This window comes from Lepidochelys kempii, chromosome 4 (assembly GCF_965140285.1).
Source record: "Lepidochelys kempii isolate rLepKem1 chromosome 4, rLepKem1.hap1, whole genome shotgun sequence".
Taxonomy (NCBI): domain Eukaryota; kingdom Metazoa; phylum Chordata; order Testudines; family Cheloniidae; genus Lepidochelys; species Lepidochelys kempii.
Window position 1 is genome coordinate 59,756,166 of NC_136383.1, and position 23,204 is coordinate 59,779,369.

Sequence of the window (23,204 nt, forward strand, 5' to 3'; positions counted from 1 at the left end):
ATGTCCCATGGTGCTATGTGCTGTATGAACACAAACTTGAACATATGCTTTGCTGAAATGGGGCCTAAGACATTAACAAACTTTTTTAAATTGTTGATTTTGTTTGGAGACTCACCTTTTATTCCTCTCATGTTTCTCAGCATTTCTGCTGCTGCTTCTTTTAAAAAAAAAATGTATTAAGCAAAATTGCAATAAAATGTTAACCTAATACTTCGCACATTACTTATTCAGGATCAGGTTAATATCCAAAGAATCTGGCTAAAGATTCTAGGTTACTGGCTGGGGAGCCCTCCTCATCTGGGTATTCATGCTTTTTCCTTTCTTATCCTTCCCTCCACTTTTTATTGCTTTTCCACATACCTGTATGGCTAAATGCCATATCTTTATTCTGTTACATCACATCCTTAGAAAACTCACATGTCACTTTCACTAGAGGAATGCTATTTTTCTAGCAGAACTGGATTACATACTGCCATTTTGCTAGTGAAATAACATTCATATCTGGAGATGAGTAACTTATAGAGTGTGGAAGGCTACCTACTAAGCACTTAATACCAAGTTAGCGCACAGACTCTTGTGAATGGCTAATTACTTGTAAATTTGTTTAATTTGATTCACCATCAGATAGAATGATACGGAATTTTTTGTAATTCAGTATTTATATTTATGACAATATGCTACAGTGATGATGATGTGAATAATTCTTTACTTCATACCACAGGAAGGTTCAAACTTAGGCCCTGATACTGCAATATTATATGCATGGGCAGACTTTTGTACCCTTGCAGACTCCCAATGACTTTCAGATTGTGTCTACTGTAGTAAACTAGCATAAAACTAATCTGCTATTAACACTTGAATGTAATGAGTTTGCAGTACATTTTATCCAGAACCTGATTCTTTACATTGGCTTCTAAGGTAATGGCAAAACGCAAGGATTTCATTACACATCAGCATTGTCAGTGTATGCTGGATATATTGGAAATAGTTTCTTAAAGATGAATTTTTATAGTAGTCATGTGAAACTTTCTTTACATACTTATAACCACAGTCAGTTGTGTGTTTAATTTCTTATGACTGGGAGTTCCAGGATGTTTGTAATAGGAACAATCTTTTCTGTCCATCTGCAATTTTATTTACTGACTTGTTATTTAATGTATTCCTACACATTAAGCGTGAGCACTGAGTTTCAAGAAATCCTGGCAGCAAGACACTGATCTATAACATTTTAGATTATATTTTTAGCATATTTTGTAATTGGTATGCAGCGGCCACCTGAACCTTTTTTGAAACTATGCAAATTTCCACTCCTAGTTATCCTCTTGTCTTAGAAAATTCTTGGTATTAATTTATAATTTTTATTGGATTCCCTTTTGACTTTAGTATACAGATCTGTGATTAATTTTTCTTATCATATGTGCTAATATTAACAAAAAGGGCCAGGCACGTCCTATCCTGTGGACTCTTTGTACCATCTGAGTGGTGCATAGTGGTTGTGAAGCTGCTCTGAAAAGGGTAGCTGAGGATTTCTCTGTGTGGGAGAATCCATGGTTGGTATAGAGCCAGAGTAGCCAGCTCTGCAGTAACTCCTTCTTGTTCCCCAGCCTTTAGGGCATATCTGGAATGAACTATGGTTGGCATAATAGCCCCTGGCCTATGGGATTGTTACAAGTAGCTCTTCTCCTTCTCTTTCTTTTTACTTCCCCAGGGCCTCCAGCTTCTCCTCCTCCACAGACTGTGCAGTCCAGGTCTGATAGGAGGCAAGCTGCAGGGATTCTGAGTGGAGTTTGAGGCCCTGGATTCACCACCCAGGATTCACTGCCCAAGCCACAGTTTGGGTCTACATGGGGAAGTTAGACAGTAACACTTCTGAGCACTTCTACTGTCACCATAGCCTGTGATTTGGGCAGTGACTCCAACACCCCAAACCCCACTCTCACTCCCTGTAGCTTTCCTTCTATCAGATCTTGACTGTGCAGTCTGCATATGGGTCACAGGGGTGGTACAGAACTCCTTGAAGCTGCTACTGAATAAGAATTGTGAATACAGAAAACCTATGCTGTGTTCGCAATTCGTATTTAGTCAATCTCTCTCTCTCTCTCTCGTGTGTGTGTGTATAATATACATGCACCCATAGCTGTGTGCTTTGCATACTAACACTCTGTATACATGAATTGCCACTGATGCCAGCCAACCCCGAAGTGCTGCTTTTCAAAAGCAGCTCAAGTGAACCCTATAAATGTTACTATTTTTGTAAATGCTGGAGAGACTCCTAGCTTTAAAGTGATGCACTCTTTTTTACATAGGGCTTTATTTACTGAAAATCTACCCTCCCTTTCCCACCTGAATTTAAAAGTCAGGTAGTTCAGATTCCATTATGTAGTAACAGTGGGTGTATGTGGATTTTTTCTTTAGTATTGATACTGTTCTAGTTAGGCTGCTAATTAAAACAGAAATAAGACTAATCAGGCAGCTCATGTTAGTTAAAGAATGCAGAAACTTTTTTACTAATTAATTTAGGATTTTGCTGTTATGCTGATTTACCTGTGAGAAATAGAGCTTATCCAAAACATCTGTTGAATTTTGCAGTTACTTCCAGGTAACTTGCAATAAATCAAATTTACAGAATACATGGATCTTTAAACTTTAATTACATGAGCTGAACCCAGAACATTTCTATTTTCATGACAACTCTGGAATATTGATCCAAGTTTGTTTTTTTACTTTGCAACTGAAGAATTTAATACAATCTCAGTTTTTAGTACACTCAAAATTAGATATTTGTGCATGTGAATATACTGTACAATTTCTTGTTGCCTTTACAGTGGTGTGGAGATATGGGTAATGCAGTGTTTGTTGATATTAAAGTTGTGTTTACAGAGGCAGGGTCAGTGTGTGGTCACAGTCTGCAAATAATATATTTTTCTGCCAGTTGGAACACAGTGCAGGACTTGTAAGGAAATATTCGTATATATGATATAAAAGGTTTTACAAGTATTGGATAATTAATAGTTTGCAGATGTAGTTTGCTTCCAAAAAAAAAGAGAAATAAGGTAACTTTTTATTTTGGGGGGAAAATATTGTATTTACTTTATTATTAAAGTCTTCAAACAAACAATTTTGTAAATAAGGAATTCAGACTTGACAACTGACACAAACTCACCCTTTAGTTCCATTATTTCAAATGTTTAAATGTTTCCATTGTTTAATGGAATGAAAAGCTAAGAAATATCACTTCCAGCAATGTAACATAGCTAATAGACTATATACATTGTCTCAATACCTTTCTGTCTTTTATTCATTGAATGAAGAAAGGCTGATTGGATTTTAAAATAATTTAATGTTTATAAAACCAAGTTCATGCAGTTGTACTTGTCTTTCCAAATTCTTAATCTGAGTCTCATCGTCTAAAGAAGCTATTGTCTAAGAAAACCCTGTTTGCAGGTTGCAGTCTTGGAGTTTTATAATGTTGCAGTTTCTTCTTTCAAATAATTCTCCAAAGAATAAAAAAGGCCAGAATGCTGAGTTACCCAGGATAGTGAAGGGAGGGTAGAGTGTGTATATTATCAAAATCCTTGAGATTAACAGTGAGCTGTGATTGTCAGGGTGATTGGCGGGCCTCCTAACAGCTTTCATTACCAGAGCTACTGGAAAAGAAACAGGCAGAGAAATCGGATGGAAGCTTAAGCAATGTGAGTGGACCATCACTTTGTTGTTTTTTGCTTTATAAAAGAAACATTTGACCCTTTACAACATCCTGGAGAATGTATGTGTGCAGGAAATATGTTGTATTACCTGCAGAACAGCTGCTAAACCATATTTGAGAACAATGCAAATTCAGAATTTTCTTTTTTTCTCCTGCCAGGCAGAATGTGTTTTAATTATGATTAAAAAGTGTGTAAAAAGGGTGACTTTTCAAGTTATTGCATGCTGCTTATGGATGTAAAATAAAATTTTAATATAAATGTTTAGTAAAATGACCCACTCAGTCCAGTGTATGCAGAGAATGGGTTAGAATTAGTTGCTTGGTTGATCTTGAGTGCTTTATGGTACCTACAGGACTAAGGGTATCCACTGCTAAACTGTCTTAAAGCAGCAGAAACTGCTTTAGAGACTATTTAAGGCTCTATCTCTAACAAGATTACACAAGTGTCCTCTTTCCACCCCACAGCATGTTCCTCTTTCCATCCCACAGACCACAAACGAGGTTCTCTCTGCTGCTCTGAGGAGCAAAGTAAATCCTTGCTAGCACCCTGTGCAGTTAAAAAAGGTAGAGAAGTCAGCTCTGGTGACCAGTTGCTCCTCTTTCTCTTCCCTCCACCCCCCCACCTCCACCTCCACCCACTCCAAAAAAAGGGAAGGGAAAATGTAGGTTTTTGTCCTACACAGTGGCAATTGAACCAGGGACCTTCAGAGCTAAAATTATGAGCTGCTACAGCTTTAGCTAGAATGCCAACACTTTGGAGGTGGGATAGCTCAGTGGTTTGAGCATTGGCCTGCTAAACCCAGGGTTGTGAGTTCAATCCTTGAGGGGGCCATTTAGGGATCTGGGGCAAAAATTGGGGATTGGTCCTGCTTTGCGCAGGGGGTTGGACTAGATGACTTCCTGAGGTCCCTTCCAACCCTGATATTATTCTATGATTCTAGTTGGGAGTTATAGCAACTCAGAGCCTTTGGCACAGAGGAAGACCTGTAGCACATTCACCAGTGGATCACATACTTCCTAACATTTACGGAACCAGGAAGGAGAGGTTGAATTGCAATAATCTGACCTCACCAAGATATGAACCTGCCTAGAAGCTGCTGTAGACGCTTCTGGGAACAGGTGAATGATCAGGGATTGTCTGTGATGCTGGCGTTTAAAAAAATCAAATTTTAGTCCTCGGTTCTATAGAAAAAGAGAAGCAAACTGACACAATTAAAATAGGGACAATTCAGAAACAGTATGCTGAAAAATTAAAATGGCTTGATGCAGTTTCAGGAAAGCATGGAGGAAATTAAAAACCAGGCCCCCCCCCCCATGAAAAATCTGTCACCCACACCCCAGAAAACAGAACCAGGTTTTGAAAAAGACTTTGACAGCTCCCTGCAAAAGGAATAAATTAAGCCTGAGTTTCGTCTGAGCTGTCATATTGAAAGTGGGATTCAAAAGAGGTACCCTGAAGCAGAGATAATGGAAGCTGTAATCAGGCCAGTGTGCCCAGGTTTCAGCCTCAGAAACTCTTTAGAGGGAAAACTGATCTGAGCCTATCAAAACTGAGTTGGATCTTAAGATTGTATTAAGACTAATTTACTAGGAGTAGCCTGCATTTGGCATCTAACACCCAGGCAGCAAAAGAGAGTAGGTAATTTATTTGGAAAGAGATCTCAGGTGTGGCAACATTTCCTCAATAAAGTAAAACTGAAGCCTTATGGGATACTGGGGCACAGGCATGCTTGGTCTCGAGTAAATGGGTAAGATGGTAATCTCCCATGAACACACTTTAGAAAGCTTGACATTATTGGAAATGGAAGATGGGTGGGATTTTAAAGCAGCCAATAGAATCAAATCCCTTACAAAGAGTGGATTGAAGTCCAGTTTTAATTAAGCAAAAATTATGATATCTAGACTATTTCTGTGCTGGTCAGTCCACACAAATTAGCAAATGTAGTCATTGGCTACAGTGTTATTGAGCAGATAGTCAAACATGATTGCTGCAATTCACCTTATGAGGCATCTAGCCTTATTAACAATGTGAAATGTGTATTTCCTCATGTTGTTCACAAGAGCTTCCACTTTTGATGTACCATCAGAAACAACAATGCAGACAAATTGTGCATGGTTAAAATGGGGGAGAAAGGATGTCATTATCCCTAAAGGAAAAACCACTAATATAACATGCAGGCCTGGGTACTGAAAATGTAACTGAAGTGTTTGAACTAGATGCTGTTGCTCAGTGGTTTGAGGATTTGGACGTATATGAGACACTAGTCAAAATACCTTAAGGATCATCTTGCTGGTTAAATATCCTTGTGAATAACCACTTAAAATGTGACATTATTTTGAAGAGATGAACTGTCCTGGGAAGTTTACAGCAGATTAAATCTGAAATTCCAATGGATACTCAACAAATAAAACTCTTATAGGTGGCATTAGTGCCAAAAGAGAGAAACAGAAGTACAAGGATCAAGAAAGAAGTCAACAAAGAGAAGAGCCTCTAAGCAGAGTGGAGGATCGAGATCTGTTTGAACCAGCAGTGATCCTCAGCCATTTATCAGAGATGCAAAGAGAAATGGCCCAGCAGATGCTGAAAGAGGAGTACCATGCCTTCTCTAGAGCTGTTGGAGACATGAGATGGATCCCTAGTTTGTATATGCATATCAAACTACAAGCCTGTAATATATATTACATCTGTGTCTTATCTACTATATAAAGAGTTAAAGGAATATCTGCAAGATTTCCTGAACAGGGGATGGATCACCAAGTCAGAGTCCTCCTATTCATCACCCGTGGCATGTGTCTGAAATAGGGATAGTAGTCTAAGATTCTGCTTCAACTCTTGGGAATTAACTAGCAAAACCATATGAGACAGACAGTTCCTCTCTCAAATCCACAATGTTCTGAATGGACTATGAGGCAAATCTTGGTTCTCTGTTCATGGCTGAACAAAACTGCCACCTCATAGCCTTCATTATACCATGAGGTTTGTATGAATGGGTTAGTATCCCATTGGTTTAACAAATGCACCTACTGCCTTTCAGTGGCAAAGGATAAGGGAAAGCGTATAGCCAGATATCCTTCAAACAGCCAGTTAGTACATGGACTGAGCAACATCAAAGAGTTTTTTAAACCAGCTGACTGACTGCCTGATACAGCCACTAATAGTGTCCTATCCTAGTTTTGGCTTGCCTTTCATCCTACATATTGATGCTTCCAGTAAAGGACTAGATGTAGTCTTAGAACAATGTCAAGAAGTTAAATTAAGAATCATTTGTTATGGGTCAAGTGTACACATCCGATGAAGTGAGCTGTAGCTCACGAAAACTCATGCTCAAATAAATTGGTTAGTCTCTAAGGTGCCACAAGTATTCCTTTTCTTTTTGCGAATACAGACTAACATGGCTGTTACTCTGAAACCTGCAGATGAGAAGAATTTCACCTTCATTCAAAAAAGCTAGAGTTTCTATCTCTGAAATGGGCTGTAGCTGACAAATTTCGTGACTACCTCTGCTATGCACAATCCTTCAGGGTTTACAGTCATAATAACCCCTTAACATATGTTTTCATCCTGAAAGGCTGATCGTGATAGCACACCACTGTGCTGCAGAACTAGCTTTAATTTCAAAGTTAAATATCATCCAAGGAAACCTAATGTGGAGGTAGATCTTTATCCAGAACGTCCCTTGATATGGAAAAATGACAGAATGCACCAAAGAGAGAAAGTATGGAGGTGATTGTATGGACTCAGCATATGAAGTACTAAAGATGTACCAGAAGACTTCAAATATACCACCATTGTAACTATATACAGGAGGAAAGGTAGAAAGTCAAACTGTGGCAACTACCATGGTATCTCATTACTCTGGATTGCTGGAAAGGTTCTGGCCAGAGTATTTCTTTGATTGTCTGTTATGCAACATTGCTAACCATGTGCTGTCAGAGTCACAATATAATTTCAAGCCAACAAGAGGAATGGCAGACATGATATTGGGAGGTTGTCAGATGCAGGAAAAATGCAGAGAACAGTAACAGGACCGTGACACTGTCTTCAGCAGACCTGGACTTTTCTAACTATTACATATTTTTGGTTGTTCCAAAAATTTACCAACCTTCTGATACTGTTTTATGAGAGAATGCTCGGGACGAGTCTGTGCAGATGGTTTTCTGTCTGACCCATTCCCTGTCACTAATGGTATTAAGCAGGGCTGCATAATGGTTCCAGTCATGTTCAGTCTCTTTTATGCAGCAATGCTTGATGTTTCTATAAGAGACCTGAATGCCAGTTTCAGGATACATTTCTGATCCTCTGGAAAATTATTCAACCTGAACAGGTTGTCCTCTTTTATGAATATCTTTGAGGTCTTTAGTTCATGAGCTGCTGTGTGCCAATGACTGTGCTCTAGAGGCACATATTCAAGAAAAGATGCAATTGTTTACGGACAGATTCACACAGTCTAAAAAAAGGTACGGGCTGACAATCAGTCTGAGAAAGATAGAAGTCATTTATCATACTGCGCTATGGAAACCCTACAGAAAACCAAATGTCACCATCAGCAACACACAGCAGAAGTCTGTAACAGTGTTGAGGTATCTTGGTAGCACATTGTCAAATGATACTACTATAGACAAGAAGTTGACAGGTTTCATCAACAAAGCCAGTTCATCATTTGGCAGACTGGCAGCAATGTGGTATTAAGCTTCAAATAAAGCTAAAAGTTTATAAAATGGTTGTATTGTCCAATCTGTTGGATGGGTGCGAGACTTGGATCTGCTCCAGGCATCACATCAAGCTTCTAGATAAGGTCAATTTCTGACATCTGCATCAAATGGTGGGATAAAGTTACTAATAATGAGTCTCTGAAACGTGGTCATTCCACAGGGATTGAAGCCATGCTGTTTGCATCACAATGACATTAAGCTGGTCATGCGTTGAGGATGGATGACACCAGAATGCCAAAGCTATTGCCATACAATAAGCTGAAAGTAGGTAACTTCATAGGAGATGGCCAGAAGACATGCTTCAAGAACACATTGAAATGTAACTTGAAGCAGTGCTATATTGATGCCAACTGCTGGGAGTTGTTAGCAACAGATCACACTGATGAGCAGCAGTCAATGATGGGGTTACTCAGTTCAAAATTAATCACCATATGGATCTTGAGGCACTGAGGTTGAATTGTAAACAGTATTGGATTCAGCAGGCACAGATTGATCCCTTAGTTGTATCAAGCTACATACACACTCAATGTGGGAAAGGACTGCCACTTACGCATTGGCCTTTTTAGCCACGATCGTACTCACAAGACATGATGCTTGTCATCAGCATCTTTGGTGATGGACAACAACTGCTACTGATGCTTTGGCAATGGAAGAATTCTCCGTGGGCGTTTAATCCACTATAAAGCCTATTCCATGAGAAGACATTTTGGCAGCTCATAAGGAAGATTCAGATATTGCTAAATTTCTTCACGAAAAGTCCTTGGGGCACACATTTAATAACCAAAAGAACAAAGGAGAATGTGGTAAGATTTCCAGTTGATGTGTGAATGGTATTGAGTTCATTTGGATAAAGTAGGAATGTCTTTTATTTAGGGCTGTCTATTAATCACAGTTAATGCCTGCAATTAACTGAAAACAAAATTAACAAGGGCTTACTCAGCTGAAGGGAGTTCTGTAAAAATAATAATTCTACATTTGTAAGTTGGACTTTCATGATAGAGATTGCACTACAGTACTTGTATGAGGTGAATTGAAATACTATGTCTTTTTACAGTGCAATATTTGTAATAAAATAATATAAAGCGAGCACTGTATACTTGGTATTCTGTGTTGTAATTGAAATCAATATATGTGAAAACATCCAAAAATATTTAAATAGTATTCTATTATTTAACCATGAGATTTAAGACTGCGATTAATTGCAATTAATTTTTTTTAATACCTTGACAGCCCTGCTTTTATTTCTTCACCTTATCGCCTCCCTAGTGTGTTGTTCCCACTTGGCACATCTAAACTTAGTCTGTAAGCTCTCTGGGTCAGGGACCATGACTTTATGTTTCTACTGTGAATAGCCTAAAACCTTTGGATGTTGTAAAGATAATAATTGTTAGTTTTCTGTTAGATTTGACAGGATTTTATTATTATTTTTTTTTAATCTAACAGAAGGTTTTACCATTTAGAGTTTCTACTGTGGTTTTGGTTTGCTTAGTGATCACCGGTATGTGTAGAGAGATCTATTTTAAAGTATGTGAAAGCTTTTATTACACATCTGCGTAAAGACTATTGCTTCGGCAAGGCACATCTTCAGACATTATCGCTTCCAGATTCGATTTATTTGAGATGTGCTCTCTATTTCTGTTTTTGTTAACAGTGCATTATGACCATCTGGTAAGACCTCAAAGCAATTAATTGTTTAACTGCAGCTAAGAACAAGACGTCAGTGTGTTAGAAAAAGACTTGCTGTAAGGCACATGTTAATATTCGTGACTAGGGCTTCTAGGAACTACAGTAATAGAAATAGTATACTCTGTACTGTGCTAGTTTAGTCTTTTTTTAAATGTTTGCAACACTGGAATAAATCTGAAAAAATCTCTTCAATGCAAAATAATTTTTTTAAGATGACACTATTGAATTTATATAGTGATGTTCTAGTTTGTAGAGGATTTTAATTTCTGTGGTTTTTTTTATTTGCAGTTGCTTACGTAATTATATATGGTGCTTTGAAAAGGCAGGTGTGCTGGGCATTGGGTAGACCCAAGCAGCAATTAGTGTAGCTGGTATTGTTTACTCGAGAGGCTCTTGATCCTAGGCATTGTAGTTCACTTACAAAGAAGCGCAGACTCTAGAATCCAAGAGTTTGGTTAACTCATTGCGAAGATAGGGCCATTTGCATCTATATCCAGATTTGAAACATTTTCAAAATGTGGGTGTGTTTAGCTCCACAGTTTTGGCTTGATGCCACTTTCAAATGAATTATTTCCTTGATAAGAATATACATTCACATTCCACTCTCCTGTGTAGATACTATGTTCTTGAAAACACTCTGATTTTAAGTTTTCAGATACCTAACCAAGAGCTGTTACCTTAAGGCCTAGACCTCACACTTTCAATCATTCACCTGCCTAACTCCAGCTGTTTGTTGCTGATAACCACTTTAATCAAATAAAATTCTAGTAAAGAAATGTTTTATTTCTTTAATGATTTTTAAAATGTTATAATGCAAAATGACTGCACAGCTTTACAGGGGAAAATAGAGGGTGTTTCAGCCCAAGTTAGTAGATTGGGAAAATGATTAGTCTCAAAATACAAAAGTACTAAAGCATCAACCATTTTCAAGGGGCTGTTTTAAAATAGCTAGGTGGAAGAAAAGAGACTCGGGAAGAAGTCTGAGTGTCAAATCCACAGAGGTAATGTTGGAATCTTAGGAGTGCCTGAAAATAAAGCAGAGAGGTGATATTTCATCCTTCATGGGAAAAATCTCTTACCTGCACTCTACTGAACTTTGATATCAAAAGAGAACTGGTATCTGAAGAGGGACGGGACTTAATTCCTTTAAACAGCAGAGACTAGCAATGGGTTATTGTCTGCGGAACCAGGGCAACAATTTAAATGCAGCATGTGATAAAACAAATTAAGGATTTAAAGTCCATTAGTGAAATCCTGGTCCCATTGAAGTCAATGGGAGTTTTATCATTGACTCCAATGGGGGAAAGGATTTCACTCCATATATTAAACCCAGACTAGAATCCTGTGATATAAACCAAGTGAAGGAAACTTAGTCTTATATGACAGGAGGAGGAGCAATGGCTACAGTAATACTTGCAAATAAACGATATATTTTCTAGATGTCAGTTCTGCTGAAAGTTTACTGAAAAAGGTAACAAACCAAGTGAAGGAAACTTAGTCTTATATGACAGGAGGAGGAGCAATGGCTACAGTAATACTTGCAAATAAATGATATATTTTCTAGATGTCAGGTCTGCTGAAAGATTACTGAAAAAGGTAACAAATAAGGTAACCTTTGGGTCCAAAAAGAAGAAAAAGTTACATTATTAAACTCAAAGGTGATTTTTGTGTGAATTTGAAGCTTTTCTTCCTGTTTCTTTTTTCACATTTAGAGAATAAGCTTTGTAGGAGACACAGAGAGAGTGTACTGATTTAGTCAGTACCAGATGTTCAAAAGGAAAGGTAATTGGAAAAGTGTTCTTTTTTTCTTCTTTTTCCCACCTGCTCAGCAGGTTGACATTATGTTATAGTGTGTGTGCACACGCACACTTGTGTGTCTAACTAATACTTTTTACTTATAGCACTTTTCTTCATAAAGTGCTTTGCAAACAAGCTAAGCATTGCAACATCTGATGAGCTAGGAATGTCTTATTTCAGTTTTATAAATGGCTTTCTCTGATAATACAGAGTCCGTGCAAGAATGAGGAATAGAAATCAGAATTGTAGATTCCCATTCCTCTTTCCTAACACTAGACTGACTGTGCTTCTTATTTGAGATAACACAGTGATGAGAGTAGTATAAATTCTAGGCAGTGCAGCTAGTGACACCTCTAGTTAGCCCAACACTTTTAATTTAGGATTCTGTTTTCAATTTTTTTATAAATTTGTCAAATGTGTAAACCACTCAGGTCAAAATTTTTGAAGCTGGGTATTTGCCTAAAGTTGAATTTTTGGGAGACGTTTCTGAGGTCAAGATTAGGGGAAAGTTTGTTGCCTTATCTATTTTAAAAATTCTTACAACAGGTTTGTTGGGACGCTCCAAAGCCTTCATGTTCTGGAGCACGGATTTAGAATTTGGCAGTGGGACTACCAAGTGTCGGCAATGTGCTTTTTGCTCTCTGTGAAAATTTTGCTCCCTTTAGTTCTGGTGATTCCTAACTTTTGAGTGCTTGATTTTGGATGTAGTATGTAGCTACACACTGATTTAGGGGGACAATAAATATGGATAATCATAACCGAGAAAATCACTGTACTTTCTGATCAGTGATTATTGAAATAAACTTTTTCTCTTCTCTGGTGGTTTACACTGTTTGTTTTGAAAATCAGTATAGAAAGACTTTTAAAATAAGACAAGTGTTCCATAAGTAGTTATGCTGATTTGGAACGGAGAGTGGAATTCCATAGCAAAAACCAGTGTCTGAGAAGAAGCTATAGGAATGTTGTCTGTGTGCTGGAATTTGCTTGTGTATGTGTTCCTATGCTTTATAATAAATAAAAGGTGTTAGATCTGTCAAAGATAATGTTGGGAGAGCAGCACCTTTTAAAAATGTATACCTCCATAATGAAAAGTGAGTGCATTAAAATCTACAGAGCTAATTCCTAACATATTCTTCCTAATCTTTATTTTTAAAGCCTAGTGTTTCTTTAAAGAGAGTGTTTGCAGATGCAAACATACTCTCAGTAAAGCTACCTAAATACAAATTTTAATTTCACATTGTCAAAATTAAATTTTAGATTCTTTCTGAGCTCAGTGAAAAGTATGAAATTACAACCTGTGGATAGGTGATATATTGACGAAGTTAGACAATGGTTTGTTGTTCCTTTTTCTCTGTTGAAAAGGAAGCTTCTTTATTGCACACTTTTGTTGAGCATTAGCTTTAGTTTACTAGTTTATACACTGGCTCGGATTTGATTTGAATGAGGCTGATCTTATTGAGATTAAAAGGCTGCTGTCAAACAAAAAGTTGTTTATAAAGACAAAACCACTGTTAACACCCGAGATTATTAAACCTGAAAGAACTTTTTTAAAACCCTGTCTTACTTTTTACCACGTGTTCTTTGGTTATTCCTTCTTTTTCCCTCTGCTTTTTAAATTAAGAGAGACCAGTCAGTTTCATTTTTAAAAATAATTTCTAGCAACTTCACTTACTTGTCTTCATGCATTTAAATACAGTATTGTAATATTTGGGTTACAAAAAAGGCAGGGGGATGTTAAAAAACAAAAAAATGTTTTCACAAAATATTTTACATTTCATCTAAATATTTCTAGTATTAGTTTCTTTTTACAAAACAAAATATTTTTTAATTTCAAGACTGTATAGTGTTTAGTCCCAGTAGAGAGCCTCTGCTAAGACTTCAGGAGGAATTAAGCATCTGCTTAAAGTTAAGTTAAGCCTAAGCACATACTTAAGTGTTCTTCCTGAACAGGGATTCTTTTCTGAATTGAGATCTTAAGTAGCTTCTTAGTGATTCTCCCAGTGTTAGTTGAATTCCTGGGTGGCCTAGGGGCATAGTGTTTTAAGATGAAACTATCAAAGCCAAAAATGTAAATATAGTCACAAATTTTTCAGTCTAAGGGATATTAAGCACATGCAAAAATGTGTAATTTGATGGCTATCCAGCAGTAGCAAAAAGATGTAGTTTGCAAGTACATATCAGAATTTTGATATACATGGAAATTTAGTGATGACATTATTAGAGGCTATGATCATAGATTCATAAATTTTTAAGCCAGAATAGCTAATGGCCATCTGGCCTGATCTTCTGCATAACACAGGCTATAGAAATTCACCCAGTAATTATGGAATTGAGAACAATAGCTTTTATTTGAGACCTCTGAAAATATGGTTAAAAGGACAAAGACAGGTTTTTAGTATTAATTGAAAATGTCTTCATAGTGATTTTAAGTCAGACCATTAACAGTTAAATAATTGTGGTTGGTTTCTTTTTGTTTTGTTTTTGTTTTTAGTCTGAATTGTTTTCTTGTTCATATACTAGCACTAACAAAATGGCACTGTAGAGCTTTTAAGAGTGTCCGTATGGCACATTATTGTATGCAATGTTGTGGTAGCCCTGTTGGTCCCAGGATATTAGCGAGACAAGGTGGCTGAGGTAATATCTTTTATTGGACCAACTTCTGTTGGTGAGAGCAACAACTTTTTGCACGTATTAGGCTCTCCTTCTAGTTTTGTGGTTTAATAAAAGTTCAGTAGCTAAGAAATACTTTACTAATAGCAAAAAATCAAGTGCTGACCCTTATTTCACATTAAAGTGACCGGAGTTTGACACCAAAATGACAGCTGGTTAATACAGCTTGAGATTTCAAAGTGCTTGAGTATATGTAAATATTATGACTGATCTCCTAAGTGTGTTGGAAGACACTTCAAGAAATGTCCTAGTTGTAAGTTTACTCCAGTCCCCACGTTGGTTAGAGGATAATATCCCACAGGATGTTTTATCTGCTGAATGTAGAGGAAATGAATAGAATAATTAAGAACATATAATTGATCTCAATAAACAAAGATTATACTTATGTGCTGTACAGTATTATTATAACATAAGTGCTGTTCACTGCAGAACATAGGATTTCAGATTCCTGTAGCTTGGTAATTTAAAAAGATAATGCTTCAAAACCAGTTCGTTACAAAGGAATGTCAGTCCCCAAAATGTGCTGCAAGTTCATTGGTAACATTTGTTTCAGCCTCTTTGCTTCCACGGGAAATATGAAGGAGGAGGAATGTTAGATCAAAAAAAGGTAAGTCAGCATGGCAAGAGCCATGGCTACACTGTGAGACCCTGTGAAGTTTCAGTCTGCTGTGAAATGTTAACTGTTCAAAGCATTGTTTCTGTGTATAACTATTTTTAGCCTTAAAGCATTTTACAAAATAATGCAATGTTGTGGTCTAATACCTGCCATTTAAGTATTGAAAAATACCTTATTCTGTTGCAAAATACAGATTTGCACAAAATATAAATTGATATTTATGTAGTCATTAATAACCAAAGCTTATATACTGACAAAGTAAATTAAAGAGGGTAGGAACTGAAGGCAATAAGCCAAAATCAGACAGATGAGATGTGGCTTTTTAGATTAAGATATTGAGACAGAGTTTGTTGAGGGGTTGTTCTCTGGAAAAGGGACAATATTGGCTTCAGGCTCCATCAATAAGTGGAAAGATGGATGAGGAAATTGAAAGTAGGCTAGAGGGAGTGATGAAGCCAGAGGATAAGGTGAGATTGTGCAAGGAATTGAACAAACATAAGCAGATAAAGAACTATATTCTTGAGGGAGTATGAAATTCCATGAAGGTCAGTAGGGACTGAAGGCCAACATCTTCAAATTTGGATGCCTAAAGTTAGGCTCCTAAATCAATACTGAGGCACCTAAATATAAGTAGCCTGATATTCAAAGATGCTGTACACATGAAGCTCTTACTAACTTCAGTGGGGTTTGTGGGTGTCTGACATTTCTGCAAACATGCAATTTAGTTAAGGTGCCTAAATATAGATTTAGGGGCCTAACTTGTCTGAAACTTTTGGCCAAAGTGAAATGATCTCTGGGTTTTCAAGACAATGTTGTTAATTATTTTCTAGATATGCTGGAGTTTGGTTCAAAGAAAGTTAGGGAAACCAGCAAATAGAGAATTGCAGTAATTGAGATGGGCAGGAATGTGGACATGGGAAAGTATGTTGGCTAATGCAGAGTAAAGATAAGGTCAAGTACGGACATTATTGCATACATTGATATGGTGGGAAGAAGTCAAGAAGGACATAGAGAAACTCAATCATTTGGCAAGTAAGAAATTGGAATTAGTGAAGTGGGTTATGGAGAGGAAGAGCACTTGGTTTTCTTCTTGCCTAAAAGGAAGACTGCAAAGTCCTTTAATTGGGATTGAATGGAGATAGTAATTGACAAGACAGAACTGACAGGAATGCATGGGATTAGTTGACTTTGTACTTTCCAATTAAATACTCACAGAGCATACTGTTCTAAAGTTATCAATAGATCAGCTTCTTGTAACTTTCTTCTCCACCCTTCAAACCTCTTCCCCAGTGTTTCGCAAACTTTGAAAGCTGAGCATCCCTCTGGGAAAATGAAACCAGTCATGTCCTTTCAGCCCTATTGTGTGACATTAAAATCCTTCCCCAAATAAGCAGTCACTAAAGGAGACTGTGTAGGGTTTTTGCAAAATCACACTTCTACTAAAGTCTTACATGTTTCGACTGGAGTGAAATAGTTTAAAATGTTGCTATTTAAAATATAATCACTGACATTTGAATTAGCACCCATTAAAACAAATGGGCCAATTCATACCTCTAAGCTATTTTTCAGACTCTGCAAACAGGCAGATGTTGCTGCATCACTTATGCTCGAGTCAGATGTTCAAGGTTTTCTTCACAACAGTTGAGAGGCCTATCCATGCACCCTGGCGAGGCCTTCGTGCCCCCCTGGATAAGAGGCACATACTACACTTTGGGAAACACTCCTCTCTTTGATCACAGTAACTTACTGTACAAAGGGTGGAGGATCAGAGGAACTTCACCTGTAGCCCACACTTGACTGTTCTATATTTATGCCTCCTAATGTGGAACTGGAAATGGATATTTTCTGCAGTGACATTTTGACCAGCAAGTAGTATTCAGACTGAGATGAATGACCAGGAGACTGCATCTGGGAAGCATTTTATTAATGATCACCAGGCATCCATGAGCATGACTGATGACTTGTTGTATGTGAAAATACTGAAGTGGGAAAAAACTATTAGAGTAATCAACAATCTGTATTTTGGAGGTGGTGGCAGGTTGATAAATAATTAGGTTAGCTGATTAGATGTCTAATTCTCTGCTTTTGTCTCTGATCTTCTCTCCTCTCCTTCCCCACACGAGAGGAAAGGGCTTCCCCCATCACCTTACTCCCTGCTAAGCGGTCAGGAGTCAGCAGAGCGCCAGTGAGGCAGGGTCACAGTCCAAGTTGGAGCCTCTCTTTTCCCCCTCATCTCCCTAGACCTGGGCCTGAATAGGTGACCCCCATCTCCAGGACACAAGGCCCCAAGTGGCTTCCCTTCCCCCAGCCACATGGTCTCTGGGAAGAAAACCTGGACTACCAGGACAGACACAGCCCTGAGAGTAAAGTACCCTGTCCCCAAAAGTAGAGCATAATGCCCAGATGGGGCATACCTTTAATATCTTCAGAACCCCCTGGATTACAAATGGTGTTGGCAACAGACTCAGCTTTTGTCAGTTTGAACTTTGCACATACTGTTCTGACTAGTTCTTTGCTCTGAGCCCTTCTCATTTCTGTACCTTTCCACATTTCCTTCCTCCTGTCCCCTTTGCCTAATTGCACTTCCCTCCTTTCTCCCCCGGTACCAAAACCTTTTCTTTCCTACTTTCCCCCCTGTTGACGCACTCCCTTCCTACTGCTTCTACAATATGGGAGGGAGTACATGATATTTGCTAACCATCTCTCTGCTTCTCTGTTGTATCTAGAGTTGGATAAAGAACAGGCATTCCATTTGAAATTTAGTTTTGTACTGAATTAGAATAAAAAGCTTTCTTCCTTTTTTTTTTTTTGTAAAATTCTCCAAGAATTGGAATTAACTGTTCTGTGCCCAGCTGTGCTGGGAACCCGGGCTCTGGGTCAGTAAGCCAGTGGCCTGCCAGGGAGCCTGGGATCTTGGGCTACTGAGCAACTGGGAAGGTCTGAACAGCTCTAGATGTATCCTTTTTCTAAATGTCTCTCTTTTTTTTTTTTTTAAAGATAAGATCTTTGGAAGGAGGACAGACTGTTCCCATGTGTTTAAGTGCTCTCTCAATGAGATCTTAATCCTGATTGCAGTTGGTGGGTGCTGCTGCAATTAAAAAAATAAATCATCAGTCATAAACCATTATCTGTTTAAGACTTGGCTTCTCTTCCTAATAATTATAATCTAATCTTTTATTTAAATATTAGTTTATATGTAAAGTAAATTCTTCCAGGTAAATATTCATTAGTGTTAGTATAAATAATGGCTATGGAGATTCCAGGATTAAAATAAATAAATCTTTAAAATCTGGATTTGTAGATTAGCTGTGCAGTTCTATTCTACAATGCCTACTGAGACAGGCTTGGTGATAGAAAAGGATGCAGTGTGTAGGTTGAACGTTGCAAAACCAGTGTAGCAGACAATTTTGGAATAGCAGGAGCTCTTAGTTCCAAGGTGTGAGAATACTTTGTTGCCCTCTGATCAGTTATTCTCTTTGATGGTTAGACAACTACTTGGTTATAGAAAGTCAAATGAAATTGTCTGAGAGCATGCTAGTGAAAAGTTTTCTTTGTAGACTTTTCAGGAAGTTAACATTTATTTCAGAGCAAAATCTGGTATCCTTAATCACAAATTATCCTACCAGGAAATTGTCCATATGACAATCCAAAGATAGGTTGATAAAGTAAATTAATTTAAACTCTGCTGTGTGTAGAGATTATTAAATGCAGATAGCTCTCAAACACAAGTGATATTCTTGCCATCTTGAAAAAGTCTTAACCAAGTCTTGTGCAGTAACATAGCTGTCATTCTTCTGTATTTTAAGAGTGACTACAATAGCCAGCCACTGCTTTTGACGGAACATAGGACAAATATATGTATAGAACTGTATCTAAATTGGATCTTCCAAGCAAGTTTAAATATAATATAAGTAAGAAACTGCTTCACATGCTGCCTGCTAATTCTACTTCTTTATGCAATATACTTTAAATTCATTTTAGTGAAGATATAATATATATTTTTAATAAAACTTCACATTGCACAATGTAATTTTATAGTGAAATAAATAATAGGCCTTAACCCTTCAGGTTGTTTCTAACATCAAAACCCTTATCAGGTATTCTTCAAAAGCTTGCTATCTTTGTCAACCACTAGATAGGACATACATATCCAGTTACTAGAGCCCTCTCAGCTGGCTAGTTGGATTTGTATGTGCATCACCAAGAAGCCGAGCCAGTAGCAGCTGTTGTAAACTGGCCTCAGGTAGAAATCACCCTATATGTAATAGCTTATATTACCTACACTTCAAATTACCATCTGTAATATGGGTCCGTCATACAGAGATATGTTCTTAATCAAGTGCGCTGGGCTCCGCATGAGAGCCACAGTTATAAAGTGTAGAATAACACAGCTGAGTCTATCAATGGATGACTTTTTAAAAAATTTTAAACTGCCATGAACATTCAATACAGTAATAGAAAAGGCAAACTTTTCTTGGTGGCCAATTACATAAGTAGTACCTTGGCAAACAATGGTCAGTCATAACTGCTGCTTTTAAATAAACTGTACTTGGAGGTCCTGATCCTGCAACCTGATCTGTGTGGACAGACTCTTGTACTGGTAAAGAGTCCCATGAAAGGTAATAGTCGTACATATACTCACAGGTCTGCCTTCATGGAACAGATTGCAGGATTGAGATGATAGTTTATAGATTCTTTTTATATGGTAGATTAACATTGTTGTCATTGCTATTGCGAAGAATAAACAATTTTTGAATTTTAAACGGCGGTTAGACATTGTTTTTCTGAGTGCCAATATCATCTCCTCCATGGAGTCACTCAGCCTAGTCCCTTACCCTAATTGTTTAAAATAATAATAAAATGCATGTTACAGATCTGGCTGCTTGGTGTGATGTAATTGGACCCAACCTTTGAAACCCACATGCTTCTAAACCAGTGGGGTCTAGGCAGAGTCTGTCACTGTTTCTAGCTCTGGGCCTCCAAAGCAGGCTTTGGGCTCTAGATTCCTTACCTGACATGCTACCTTAGGACATGGGACTTCACAGTCCAACTACCCGCTGAACCCCTCCCCGCAGCCTTTCCAATCGCTTATGCATGCTGCTCCCAAAGGTCCACCTCACCAGGGGCTCTGCAGTTTATAGTTTAACTCCTTGAGGGCTGCATGGCAGGTAAAGCAGGGAACACAGGCTTCATACACTAGTTTCTGCAGCACAGTAAATTTTACTTTTAAAGCAGGGGTGGGCAAACTTTTTGGGCAGAGAGCCATATCAGGGTAGGGAAATTGTATGTGGGGCAGGGGGTTGGGGTGCAGGAGGGAGTGTGGGGTGTAGGAGAGGTGTGGTGTGCAGGAACGGGCTCAGGGCAAGGGATTGGGGCAGAGGAGGGGTTCAGGGAAGGGGTGGAGGAGGGGTGTGGACTGCGGGAGGGAGCTCAGGGCAGGGGGTTGTGGTGCAGGAGGGGTGTGGGGTGCAACAGGGGGCTCAGGACAGGGTGTGCGGGGATGCAGGATGCAGCAGGGGGCTCAGGGCAGGGGGTTGGGGTGTAGGAGGGGTGCAGGCAGTTGGGGGGGTGCAGGAGGGGTTCGGGCTCTGGCCTGGCTCCGCTTACCTAAAGCAGCTCCAGGGTGGCAGCGGCATACACCGGGGCCAGAGCAGGCTCCCTGCCTGCCCGCCCTGGCCTCATGCTGCGCTCTCTGGGAAGAAGCCAGCACAATGGCCCCTGGTGGGGGGAGGATCACAGGGCTCCTCACACTGCCCTGGCCGTGCCTCCAGGTACCTTTTCCAAAGCTCCCATTGGGTGTGGTTCCCCATTCTTGTCCAATGGGAGCTGCGGGGGGCGGTGCCTGGAGGCAAGGGCAATTCATGGAGCCCTCTGTTGCGCCCTCTCCCACGCCCCGGTCCGCATGGACATGGTGCCGGCCACTTCTGAGGGGGGGTGCGGGGCCTGCGGCACCATGAGGGACAATCCCGCTGGCCGGATCCAAAGCCCTAGGGGCCAGATCTGGCCCACAGGCTGTGGTTAGCCCACCCCTGCTTTAAAGCATACAAATCTGTAAGAAAAACTACAGAAGCCTAAATGCTCTGTCTCCTGAGTTTATGTTCACTTCTTCTTGTGAGTCCTAGACCAGTCAGTGTGTCAGGAAAGTATTTCCTGCCTCCTGCAGTTCTGTTGGCAGGTGATGGTCAGACAGTGAAAGAGAGAGTCTGGAGCAGATCCTGCCTTTAAATAAAGATTCTGTCCCCTTTGCCATGTGACCAACTGATCTGCTGCAGCTCGTTAGCCAGGAAGACCAAGCTCCCACAGAGTCTGAACTGCAAAAACCCCTTTCCTCCAGCCTAGCTCTTTGGCAAAACCGGGGTGAATCTCTTGACTGGGAAACAATCACAGTTGATCTCCTGTGTTAGCCCTTCAGAGAGGTGTCATGCATTATAAGCTGTCCTTGGTTCTGTTCTTTGTAGCACTAGGCAGTTAATTATACACTCAAAATGTAGGTCACATGCTTCAAAATGGCAGTTTCATTGTCATTTGCAGATTACAATTTAATATAGACATATATCCATCTGCTACAACATGCTCCTTAGCTATAATACAAATAAATAGGAAGTAGAGTCTTAGAAGAAATAAACGAAAGATAATGCATTTGAGTCAAAATTAAATACTTAGATGAGTTTTATTCAAAATACACCAAATTTGAAGCTTGTGTAAAACAAATGAGTGGCTACTGCTGAGCTGCTTTTAGTCAAATTTACACAACAGGTTTTGCAAGTTAAAATGTACTACACATCACATGATGACTCTTTAGTATTATGAATAGGTAAAGAGATTGATTCCTTGAATTATCTCCAAGTCGGGGTGAGGTGCTTCTTAAAAATTCAGTTTTACTGTATTCATCAAGTGCTGATCAGACTGGGTATGACACACAGTGTAGTTACAACAAAGCTTTTATCACTGAGAACCATCAAACTACCATCCTTTGAACAGACTTTTGTGAAACAGCTGAATTCAATTCTGAATTGAGCTGTGTTTATTGCAAATAAGGGTTAATGATTTCATGAAGGGATTGTAGAACTGTAGAAAAGACCTTTCCTATCTCCACAGGAAATACACACATCCTCCCTCTGTGCTGAGAGGAAGGGGCTGGAGTTGGTGCCAGCAGCAACATGAACACTTGAGTGGCAGCCATTTTACTCGAGCTGGAGAACACTGTCTGCCACACAGAGGGTGCACAGTGGGCAGCTCCTCAGCACTCTGAAATGCCAGCTGCACCCTGAGCCTGTTTTGCCTGGCATTTCCCCCCACACCAACATATATCCGGAAACATGGCTACTGAACATGTTAATGGGAGTGGTACTGGAAAGCCAATGGATACTTCTGCTACCTTTACCCATTCTGAGCATTTCCAGACTTTGCTTGATGCTGATTTACAACTGCAAGTTGCTGAAAAACTAGATGAGGTTTACCTTGTGGGGCTCGTTACACATGGTGATCTAGATAAAAGAGCTATTGAAGTTGTAAAGGAATTTAATTAAGAAGGTCTGTTGGCAGCGCTTCAGCACTTTAAAGCACTAATATCTCACATGTTCAGAACAACAGTGCTTTATTCCAAGAGACTTACTTGAGGATGAGCTTGTTCCATATTTAAGAAAGCTGATCCTGTATGGGATCAGCACTTCATGATGGATCAGTTAACAGATCTAAATAGAGGATATATTTTTGTCACTCTGTGCTAAAGAGGCAGCTCAGGAGGCAGCTAAATCAAACTGTATTTGTAACAGGGAATCATCAGGTGTGTTTCTGTTAGGGTTCTGCAGGTATTGGTTCTTGGCCCCCAGCTATTTAACATTTTTGATTAATTATCAATGACCTGGAAAAAAAACCACAAAATCATCACTGATAAAGGTTGCAGATGACTAAGTTTGGAATGAGTCGTAAATAATGAAGGGTACTGGTAACTGATATAAAGCAATCTAGATTGTTTGGCAAGCTGGGTAGAAGCAAACAATATGCATTTTACAG

General features: G+C 39.0%; 1 protein-coding gene across 3 annotated transcripts in view; it reads left to right on the forward strand.

Moving 5' to 3' along the window:
* LOC140910468 (uncharacterized) overlaps positions 1-23,204 on the forward strand; it is a 109,397-nt gene that overhangs the window by 58,272 nt on the left and 27,921 nt on the right. The window lies entirely within an intron of this gene.